The sequence below is a fragment of the Dermacentor variabilis genome, chromosome 6 (assembly GCF_050947875.1).
Source record: "Dermacentor variabilis isolate Ectoservices chromosome 6, ASM5094787v1, whole genome shotgun sequence".
Taxonomy (NCBI): Eukaryota; Metazoa; Arthropoda; class Arachnida; order Ixodida; family Ixodidae; genus Dermacentor; species Dermacentor variabilis.
The window spans coordinates 57,047,897-57,059,894 of record NC_134573.1 but is presented as its reverse complement, the minus strand read 5'-3'; the positions used below and the strand labels follow the sequence as shown (position 1 = coordinate 57,059,894).

At 45.8% G+C, this 11,998-nt stretch overlaps 1 long non-coding RNA gene across 1 annotated transcript; it reads left to right on the top strand.

Annotated features, from left to right (window-relative positions):
• Positions 1–8,016: 8,016 nt before the first annotated feature.
• LOC142584797 (uncharacterized) lies at positions 8,017–11,670 on the top strand. Its single transcript, XR_012828937.1, has 3 exons — positions 8,017–8,618; positions 10,421–10,630; positions 11,443–11,670. It is a non-coding gene; the product is annotated as an uncharacterized LOC142584797 (long non-coding RNA).
• Positions 11,671–11,998: the final 328 nt, after the last annotated feature.

Below are 11,998 nucleotides of genomic sequence, written 5' to 3'. Positions count from 1 at the left end.
AGAGCTCTGCGAAAGACGAGACCGAAGGTGGACTACAGCACCGGATGAAAAAAAATTGGCGTGAATAAATGAACGCGGCGATGTTGGTAATCACGAAAATATTGGATTGACAGCAAAAGGGGAAGTCAGTTATGAGAAGGGTGGTCAGATTCTTACTATGGAATTTCGTTGGCTATGGCCGCCGCACTGGCTTTTTCCACACGGCGCATCTCTCCAAACACACATTGTGGATTCCACTTGTCACTATAAGTGCAGGCTGCATTCTTTAGGCAAATGGGCTACTTAATTATATGCCTCTACTAAAGCGCTCAAGTGCTTGTAACTTGCTGTTGCAGGAATGCCACCAGTCCAGACGCATGTCGATACACGCCAACCTCTTCGTATTGGATTGTCAATGCGCATCAGCGTGATCTCCATCTGTTTGCTGGACTTCGCGGTGAAGACGTGGAGGATTGGCTGGGCGACTACGACCGAGTGAGTTCGGCTAACTGTTGGAACGATGGGTGCAAGCTACGTCACGTCACCTTTTATCTGACAGGAGTAGCAAATACTTTGTTTTTCGACCACGAGGTTGATTTCACGAATTGGGCCGCGTTCAAACAGCATCTCCACCAAATCTTCGGCACACCGGCCGTTCGTTCGGCCTCGCAAAAAAGACGCTCGACACTCGTAAGCAACAACTCGCGGAATCTTATACGTCGTACATCGAGGATGTGCTTGCTCTCTGTCGACGCGTGAACATGCCCATGACCGAATCAGACAGGGTTTGCCACATCCTCAAAGGCATCGGAGTGATCGTTTTCAATGCTTTAGCCATCAAGAACCCCGCTATTATTGCTGATATCGTCGCTGCTTGCCAGCGCCTTGGCGAACTCGAATCAGTGGGGTTGCAGCCCGACACCACTGCAAACACTACCGCCGACGACCCCACGTTGCGAGCAATGATCCGCGCAATAATTCAAGACGAGCTACTGTATCTTGGCTTCGCCGCAGTACCTATGCTTTCTCTTGCCTCGGGAACCAATCTGCGAGACATTGTCAAAGAGCAATTGGCGTCCATGGCTGGTGCAGCGTATACGAATCCTCTAACCCCTAGGGCCCCACCAACGTACGTAGAAGTAGCCGCGGTTACTTCAGCCATCGTTCCACCGATGCCTCCAAAGTAAATGCCGGCCCACATGTCTTCCATGACTACCACCACACCTACCCTAACCAGCTATCTACAGCGGCGTCGTCCTCGTCCCATCTGCTACTAATGCGGCTATCGTGGCCACGTAGCAGGCTTTTGCCGCAAGCGCCAGCAAGACGAGCGTCCCGTATATGACGCATGCGAACGGGATGACTTTGTGCCCGGAGCTACTTTCCAACGCGTACGGAGCCTCCATGCCGAAAGCTGCTCTTACGTACCACCGCGCGGCCGCTCTCCACCGCCTACTACAGCATCCGAGACGGCTACGACGTACCGTCCTGCGAGACGCCGCTCACTGTCACCCCTTCACCGCTCTACGTCCCCACTTAGACCGGCTTCTCAATTCGCCGAGCATCTTCTGGAAAACTGAATTATGCAGCTTTTGGAGCGAAATCTGCATCGAACGACAGGACAGAAATTTCTCCATCGCGCCCGTGCAATCTGATATTGGCTGTGGTAGAATGTGTACAAGTGAAAGCTTTGATAGACACTGCTGCTAGTGTTTCAGTTATTCACAGCGAAATGTGCTCGCGACTCCGGGAAGTTACGACCACGTGTAACCAACCTATCCTACTCGTTGCTGAAGGGGCCGCCACTAGACCTACCTTCATATGCACTGCGCGTATTTCCATCGCCGGACTTCTGCATTACATATAGTTTGTAGTGCTAAGTTCGTCTATTGGTAAGTTCGTTTTCAACACCAGATGGGCTCTACAAGTTTAATGCCATGCGATTCGGCATCAGCGATGCGCCCGTAACGTTCGAGCGCATGATTGACACCGTTCTTTGTGGCCTGCAGTGAAAGACTTGCTCGCGCTATCTGGACGATATTGACACGTGTACTTAACTTTATCGGGCGACCACGTTTCGTCGCCTGGCAAATGTTATCGCACAGCGAAGGACGCGCCTGCATGTAAAAGAAGTTTTTGGAATGTTATCAATGGTTCCGTCCACTGTCTTTCACCGCCACTTGTGTAATCTGATTGCATCTATGCGCGATGCGAATAGTGTAGAACTTTGTAGAAGACACGCGGGTCCCAGCGATTAGTCTGGAACATTCGACGACTGATCTATAAAAGCCGACGCGCTTGACCCGCTGATCAGATTTTCAATGATCGCCGACCGTGTTCGACGCTATCGTTGGGCTATATGTGTAGCCTGTTTTTTGGTCCAGGTTCGCCCAATAAAAGTTAGTTTTGTCGTTCACAGTATTGCTACTGTGTTCTTCAACGTCACCACCACGTGACATCTGGTGGAGGTGCTTTACGTTCATGTACCGAACGCCCCCGACAAGCCGTAATCCAAGCCCGCACCGCGAAGACAACGCCAACGTCGTCCAAGAACACCAACCAAGCCATCGGCTACAGCAGCTGCCCCCGGAACACGGTCTTCTACCAGATACGACCAAGAAGACAGTCCAAGAAGACCGTCCAGAAACGACCAAGACATCCCCAATGGCAGCCGCAGCAGCCCCTATAATTCTTCTGCAGCCCAGGGAACCACCGACATTCTGCGGTTCCACATTTGAGGACCCGGAAAGCTGGCTGGAAACGTATGAGAGGGTGGCTACGTTTAACGGCTGGAAAAGTGACGACAAGCGGCGAAATGTCTATTTTGCATTGAAATACTCCGCCAGGACGTTGTTCGAGAATCGAGAAGCCACCTTAACGACCTGGACCGTCCTGCAGACATTCGCAAGCGTCGTACGCCGAGAACGAGCCCAAGCACTATTAGAAACCAGGGTGCAGCTACCAAATGAGACAACCGCGATCTTCACAGAGGAAATGAGCGGTCTATTCCGCCACGCCGACCCTAAAATGCCCGAGGAGAAGAAAGTCCGCCTACTCATGCGTGGTGTGAAGGAGGAACTTTTTGCCGGAATGGTAGGAACCCAACCGAAGACCGTCGAAGAGTTTTTTCGTGAGGCCACCAGCATCGAGAAGACTCTCGAGATGCCAAACCGGCAATTCGACCGCCGCACAAACTCTACAAACTATACCGCAGTTCAATCACTGGCCTCCGACGACCTGCGCGAGGCTATCAGGGCAGTCGCACGAGTCGTGCTTCAAAAGATCTTCCCGTCGCCGCAGCCTCAAGTGGCCTCGATCGCTGACATCGTCAAAGATGATGTTCAGCGGTCGCTTGGAGTTCCCGAGGTGCAACCTCAATTACCGCAACCCCAGCCAGAAGCGATCACCTACGCCGCTTTCGCACGCCGTCAAGGTCCTCCTCCGCGACCACGCCAGGGCCTTCTAACGCCGCAATTCCGTCGACTCTTTCAGCTCGTACAAGCGACACTTTCAGCTCGTATAAAGGACACAACACCGCAATAGGGCTCATTGGCATCACTCCGAACGGCTTCGTTTCTTTCGTGTCTAATCTTGCTCCTGGAAAACTTTCTGATCGAGAAATCACAAGACACACTGGCCTGTATGAGTTGCTCGAGGAAGGGGACAGTGTAATGGCGGATAGAGGATTCCTCATTGAAAATGACCTCCGTCAGCTTGGAGTTGATATAAACAGGCCACCTATGTTTAATGGCCGCTCGCAGTTGTCAGTGGCAGAGGAGTTAGCAACACGGCAGATAGCCAGTTTGCGAATCCATGTTGAGCGTGTCATCAGGGAAGTTAAAAACTTTAGAATACTCCGTGCTGTTTTTCCTAATGTTATGGCAGAGAAGGTGAACAAGATATGGAAAATTTGTTGCTATCTCAATAATTTCATGCGTGAGCCCATTCTAAACTGATGAACCATGGTGGTGTTTTTAATGTTTTGTACGTTGTGCATGACCTACTGTAATGCAGGGGTGCTCAAGCTTTTTAGCCTTTTCAGTTGAAGAAAGACCAACCTTATTTGGCTAAAATGGAGTCGGCTCCTAACACGTTTCATTTCTGTTTTGGCCAGCTTCGGTCACGGAGCCTGTATTGAAAATATTTGCTTGATGGGGGTTTAACGTCCCAAAGCAACTTACGCTATGAGGGACGCCATAGTGAGGGGCCCCGGAGATTTCGACCACCTGGGGTTCTTTAACGTGCACTGACATCGCACAGTACACGGGCCTTTAGAATTTCGCCTCCATCGAAATTCGACCGCAGCGACCGAGACTTAAAAAGGTGTTGGCCGGCATATGTAAAAGGGGTACGCAAGCTGCACAGCACCTGGACAAATACTTGAATTCAGTTATGACTGGCTGTATAGTGAGATAGCAGTAAGCAGCTAGAGCATTAGTCCCAAAATAACTGGCTAATGCGGATGAAGACATGCACGAACATAGGTGCTTGGCGATTCTAGGAAGTGTTCCAAGAAACCCAAGAGTTCCACAAAACGCAATTTGAGAATCCCTGCTGTAGTGCAAGGCATTGAACTTGCATTAATGTACACTACTTCATGTACAGCAGACTAGAACAGCATTTCTTGCTCTGCTGAAGTAAGCCTGAAGTCACTGTACAGGCTATATAGCGCTGCAATGCCTTATTTCTGTGTCGGTGTTGTGCAAATGATTGGAGCATATAATGTGGCAGTACTATATCTGAGTCATGACTAAAAGCCAAATCACCAGTCTCACTGCTGAGCTACACAGACAAGATGGAAAGTTGGTGTTTGCAGCCATTGTCTTTTGAACCACAGATATTCTTTCCTAACTTTTTGGAGTCAAATCTGTAAAGTGAATTTCACTTTGTCATTTTTACATGTGTTAGTGAGGTGCTCATTTTTCAAAAAATTGTGATATGTATATGTATTGTATATTTGTGTACTGTAAATGTGAAAAAATTTGTATATGTATGCGAGTATGTCATGGCAATGTAATTTGAGACCTTTATTACAAACTCTCATGCAATGTCCTGCATGGAATCCTTGAAGGAGAACTTATATAAATAACTGCTATCGCACTCAGTATCAGTATGCAATACTCGAGATGCGGCAGGTTCGAGCTTGGTCGTCAAAGCAGTGCGAGCCCAGTGCTGCTCGAAACTTGTGCATTAGCCCCTCAGAGCAGAGATGAAGTATGGCGAATGTGCACCTTGGGCAGTCTCTATGACGGCACATTGATTTACTGTAAAGCGCAAACCTTCGTTGGTTCACTCCACGTATGTTACAAGTCGTACCGAGTGCAAGAGTACCTACACTACGGAGAGCACACTTGTCACTTCGCAAAGATTTTGCTTGCAACTTTCAATGCGGTTTCCTTACATAGACCAATGCGAAGTCACTATCATCATGAAGTATAGGAAATGTTGAAGTATGTAGCTGCCGAGATTCCTGGGTCTAAGAGTGCATTATGTATGTGTTCAATGACAAGGCAGCAAGGCGTGTGATGCTTGACATTTACTTTTTACACACCGATTAGTTGCACACACATTTAAATAGCTGGTGGCAACACATACGTGTGGCCATAACGATATTACACAGAAAAACACTTCCTTCATTTCTTCATGGAGACTAATGCAATACAAGATATTTAAAAACCAAATATATGCAAGTATGAACACATGCCAAAAAATGTTATGAGTCCGAGCATCTTTGTCCTGCAGACCAATGTGACTTAAATAAGTCATTGAAATTCACACACAAGCACAGTGCTCTTGGTAGTTCTTGAAACATTCCAGAAGCCGTGGCAGCATTTGGGAAATCCAAAGCGAGCTGTCAAAAGTGATCCTGTGAAGTGGGCAGTTTATGTCATTATCAATCACAAAGTCACACCAGGAGAGTCCAGTCAAAGCCATTGGCCCCTGGACCTGGTAAAAGTACTTGTGGGTCGGTTTAAGAACTCCATTCTTCAGGTAGGATGCCGTATTCACAGCATTTTCTAATTCATCACCCCGTTCCTTGGCAGCTGTGAGGGTCTTAACTTCAAGAAGACCAAAATCTCCTCCCTCCTCTACAACACGGTCTGGCGTTGCACCAAGAACAGGGACACCAGGGTTGACGCACAACCCACAACAGTAAATCCTAACTGGGACCTCTCTCTTCTCTATGTAATGCTGCACGGCTGCAGCTTCATTGCTTAAACCATCAGCCATGTATTTGGTCTGCATCTGGCTAGACCCAAACAGCCTCTTCAAAAACTTCTCGTCAGCTGGCTTCTTCCGTCACACCACATCTCCGAAGTGTGAAGCAGTCAGGCGCTTGGATCTCTCGAAGCTCCATGTTGTAGAGCCGCTCTGCCCATACAAAAATGCTTCCTTACTTTCTTTAGAACTTTTATCAACTTCCTATCAACTTTAGTAACATCCTATTGACTTTTACTTTTTAGTAACGTTTGTCAAAAGAAAGTTGGTTGCTTCTTTTCTAACTTCAGTATGTAAAAAGAAAGTTACTAGAAAGTTAAGACACACTATTTTAACTTTTTAGAAACACCATTCAATAGGAAGTCAATAAACATAATTATGTTCTTAAAGTACGTAACCCAAGTTACAAAACATGCATGAATATTATTAAATAAGGTTATAATTATTCAGTGAACATGGCTGGTGCAACACAGTCTTGTTTCATGCACAGGTGTAAATTTCCTCAATTTTCAATCAACTTTCTAGTAACACTGGTTACTAGAAAGTTGTTAAAAATGATTTAGTGAGAAATGAACAGATAACATAATCTCAACTATAAATGAATATGCAAAGACTGGCTGCTTTAAAAAAATGCTTTTTTGCACAGTAACTGTTTTCCTAATTTTTAATCAACTTCCTAGTAACAGATGATAGTAGAATGTTCATAGAAAAAAAGTGCTTCTAATACCGGACGCTAAGATGAAATATGGTCGCACCAATTCAACATGAGGGCACGTATTCTCGAAAACACAACAGCTAGCGCCATGGGAAGCGTGCATATGAGCGGTGATCATGAATTCGTGCTCAGTAGGTGTCAAAGACGTCCGTAGGACATGCACCATTGCAAGCAGGCGGAGCTGCACGGACGGCGCGCTGATCGGCTCGTGTTCGCCATCCAAAGCGGGAGACACACGGTCCAATTCGGTGTCCGACCCGGCGTCCGACGCGCCGAAACGGCAGCCCGAATCGAGGTGTTTTGCCGTGCCGAAGCGCCGGATCGGACGACTGGCGAGATCGGGAGCCGCGACGCGAGGGCATTTCGCGGGCCGACATCACACACCGACCGTCTGAGCGAGGCCGCTCGCTTCGCTTGCACGTTTGCCCTTCGCAACGACTGCGTCGAGTAAACCAATTGTATTTAATTACGAGCGACCTAATGTGTACAGTGTTAATTGTTTTGGCAAAAATAAGCACTCTTCGACGAGCTCGGGCTGGATCGCAAGCGCCGTCGGCCGCAGCGTCCGCCTAGCTATGCCTACCGGCCCTATAGCTGGCTTTAGTGGAGCCGTCAGTGGACAACGCGCCGTCGTGAAGTGTTCTGTCACTCGCAGGGGGATAATTTTATCGACAGTGTTCGCGTAAAGCGAAGCAGTGTTGTGCAGAGCTGTTTATATTGCGTTGCTCGACGTGGATATGAACTCAAGCTGGGGAGCTGGATGTGGGCGGAGCTTACGCGCCACTCAATCTTTCGGATGCACGCTAAGTGCCCCCCCCCCCCCCCCCCCCCGAATCGCCGGAGCATGCAGCGCCGCACGTCGGATCGGACACCGAATCGTACCTCGTGGGTCTGTATAGCTCGCTCATGGTTCGGCTTAAGTCCCTGTATATTCTTTATAAATAAGGAAGCCTACCTAGACACTGAAAACCCAACGATTGGGGCCTAAATGCCTGTCCGCCTCCCAGCTACGGCTTCCTTTGAGTGACAAAGTCCGATCTCGAAGGCCGTGCTTTTGCAAGCTGCATGCACCTGAAACAATTGCGAATCTTGAAGGCAACATCCGCTTCGTTTTTATTATATATACATTTCCTTAAACTTCGTATCACAAAGTACAATATACACACTTTTGGACCCAACAAATCTATTAAAGGACCCTACGAAATGTTATTAGGAAAAAACACGCAATTTTTTCATTTAAGATACATTTTTCTAAAAACCGCAGAGTGGCGCTACGGTAGTATTTGTTTGGTCGACACACCACGTTGGTTGTAGTGAGTGCTCCTTGCATTTAAGTGGTATTTGAGTTATATTTTAGAAGTGCCTAGACAAAATGTGCTCCTTGTCGTGTGCAGTAACCATCTCGAACCCTCCGGACTCGTGTAACGCCATTAGTTCGCCGTGTGTTTCGAGCGATCCACCAGTGTCGACAGTGAGTGCCCTAGTACAGCGCCCGTCCGAGCTGCCTTTGTTCTGCCGAGCTGCCTGCCCGCGCTCTCGTGAAAAAGTCTGGTACTGGTGCTTCGAATCGTAGTGTATGGAAGACTGTTGAAGGTTGTGCTTTTGTGGAGCTGGAGTTCATCGGAAGTTCTACAGTGCTTGCGCCAGAGAAACGTCGGTGCCTCTGTACCTGTTAGACGAAGGAGCGTTTGCCAAGTCTTGAAAGGTAAGCAAGTTTGGCGCTTGCGCGCATTCTTGAAGCTTATGATTTACGTAATGAGCGTTGTGTAACTAGCTAGAGCAAAGCGCTTTCCTTTCATATGTTAGCCATGTTGCTGTGCACATTTAGCAAGCAATTTCACGAAAGCTTCCTCTGATGTTACAGCGTACTTGCATTCTGCTACCCGCCTTGATTGCTATGCCTGAATGGGCACACAATTATGAAAACACATTGAAAGTTGGTGTTCGTTCGGTAGTTTCCTGACAAGAAGTTATTCGCTATATAGGCATTCCCGCAAGTACAGTACATGTGTAATGTATACGTCGATGTATCATGGGCTTCGCGCGTTGACACACGATTGCTATGTTTGACGCTTAAGCAGATACAAGCTTGTATGAAGGTTTTTGTATGTATACAGTTCGGTTTGGAGGTCCGCGTCGCGAGAACCTGTGTGTATTGTTTATGTTCTTGAGTGTCTTCGCGTATTTGTCTTCTATGTTACAGAGCGTATATAGGCCGATATTACAATAACGAGGTTTATTTTTAATCTAGACAATTCAATCAGACGCCAGCCTTTAAGAAACACAGACCAACCAAATCTTAATAACGAGATGTCAGCTCTTGCAATCGTAGGTTACGGCAGTGCGTAATAATTTAAAAGACTGCGATTTTGTAGCGTTACTTACCCCTCAGTTCTATATCACTCTTCTCGCCCACCGCTAACGGCCGGCAGTTGCAGTACGTAGCACGGGCCGGGGCGTCGGTCAGACTACTAACGAATAGCGAAAAGGAATAGCATCGCTACAAAATCGCGGTCTTTAAATTATTAAGCAAATTTTGTGCACAATGAGATGTTATAAACACATCTAGCATGTACATGAAAAAAAGGTTTACAACAGAGATAACATATATGCATGGGCACATATATGTGTCAATAAAATACTCGAGCCTCTTTCTGCCTACAGAAAAAGAAGTTATATCTCCTCGAGGGCATGGCTGCTTGCACTAATGAACCTCCAAGGGAAGGTTTCCTCTAATCCCTGTTTTTGATATCTAAATGCTTATGTGGCATGTCATGTACAAACGGCTTGCATCAATTTCTCATTGGTATGAGGTGTCTAAAATTTAATTTTCAGTAATAATTGCAATAATTAACTCCTTTCACCTGTCTTCTAATGACTATAAAGTTCTATGCTTCTACCTTGACAAACCTTTTATGAAATTAGTTTGATGAGGCCCAGTATACAGGGCTTTCTAAATTGAAGGTATCAGTACCTATTAAAGACTATGCTAACTATGAAAATGCTGCTTGTGTATGTGGTTTATTCACTCTGTCAGACAAAATCTTTACACCCAAGTGCAGTCAGTAAATTGAAAACTGCATGTCTGCAAGGGGAAGTCAGAATTGTATTTGAAGACAATTGCATCTTGTTTGATAGTTCTCGAGCACTTGTGGGTCACTAATCGAGCACAGCTTGGCCAAATACTTGATGAGGCTTGAAGCTTTCAATGTCTGCTAATCACTAAAACAGCACCAGATCTCACTCTGTGTCAAGGGGTGGCACACATTTGCTTAGTTCTAGGCAGATGCATGTCTTTCTTTCGCATTGAAGTTCCCAATACTTTCTAGTCTTACGTAAAAGTACACAGCTCAGTACAATGCATGTATGGTATACGTAAGGCTGCTTTGTTCTTTAAACCGAATCAACAAGAGCAGCTACTTCTGTTTTTGCAAACCTTACCCTCTTTCCTAACCATTCCTTGATCATACGTGTATAAAATGAATCTGTGCTTGTATTGTTTCACAGGTAGACATCGGTGGCGGTGGATATGTTGAAAAGGGCCTGCTGAAGAGGCTGTGCCTGGATGCTAACAACTCAGGCTTTCACTTCGCGGAGGGCCTCCTTAAAGCCTCTTTTTCGATAGAAGACGTTGAAGGGCGGTCCTTCTTTGGGCGGCTGTCAAATGCCTTCCACAGAAGGATCTGTTGGATTCCAAGAAGGTCAACACCATACTAGGTATGTGTGTCACAAAGAAGCATCTTAATATTCTTTGTGGAGTTTTCAACAAAACTCCTTTCATGGCAATTTCGGTGCTATCTTAGGGTATACTCATTTCTTTCCAGCTAAAATAGCATATTATAATGCAAGCTTTGCCACCATAACTCGAAAATTGTCATTACTGTTGGCATATGTATTTTTGTGATAGAGGCCCTGGTCATATGAATGCACTGATAATATAATATCCTGTCTTGTGGAAAGCTAACATGTTTAGTAACAAGCTCGCTTTGACAATGTCTGCCTGCACAGCAAAGGCATTTTCTAATCTTGCTGTAGAATGTCCATAATGCCTGTTCAACTGCTTACATGTTGCTTGCATCATTTCGTGGTTCTTAAGTGCAACACAAAAGTCAACTCTTCTATGTACCTGTGCCCAAGCAAAGCAGCAGCACAGTTCTGACTGGCACCTTGCCTTTCCTAAGATAATTCACACATGAAACTTCCATGTACTGGTCACAATACGAATATCGAAGTTCATTAAACTGAAGTTGATTTACAGCTTTTGTTTGTAGATGACAATTGGTATGATAGAGCTTATGTGTCATGCATCTGTTGGTGTTACGCACATTCATCACGCTCCCAGCTCTAATGCACTAATTCAGTCATTTCATGCATTTTAGGACTTTGCAAAAAACAGGTGGAGATGTTTAGAGCTCACAGGGTTGAAAACTTGTGTCTTGTGCACTTCCTTTTTAAGAAACAGATGCATGGTGTGTTGCAATGTCACTGTAGCAAAACTAATATATTGCCTTTTTTCTTCTCTTTTCTAGACTACACAACGCAACATTTCAGCCTACTTCTAGGGCAGCTGGAGAACTCGTCCTCATTACTAGCCCGGGGATATTAAATGGATGTGTTCAAGCATAAATGTAAACCTGTCTTCTTCTGTTGCATGTCACACCTAGCCACTTGGCAATCACTATTCGCCACAGACAGATAGTTGACAGGATGTTACTAGCAAGTCGTTAGGATATATAAAGGTGGTTAATAAATAGTCGCTGCACAGTTTTTAGGAAGTAAATAAAGATTTTATTCAGAGATAATTAAAGCTTATTTTTGCAATATATACTTGCAAAAGTAATTACCTCTGAATAAAATTTTTATGTACTTCCTAAAAACTGTGAAGCGACTTTTTATTAACCACCTTTATACATCCTAACGACTTCCTAGTAACATCCTGTCAACTATTTGCCTGTGGCAAATAGTCGACAGGATGTTACTAGCATGTTGTTAGGATGTATAAAGGTAGTCAATAAATAGTCGCTTCACAGTTGACACTTTCTACCGACATAAGATAATAAGCAGTCGGTAAGAATTCTATCGACA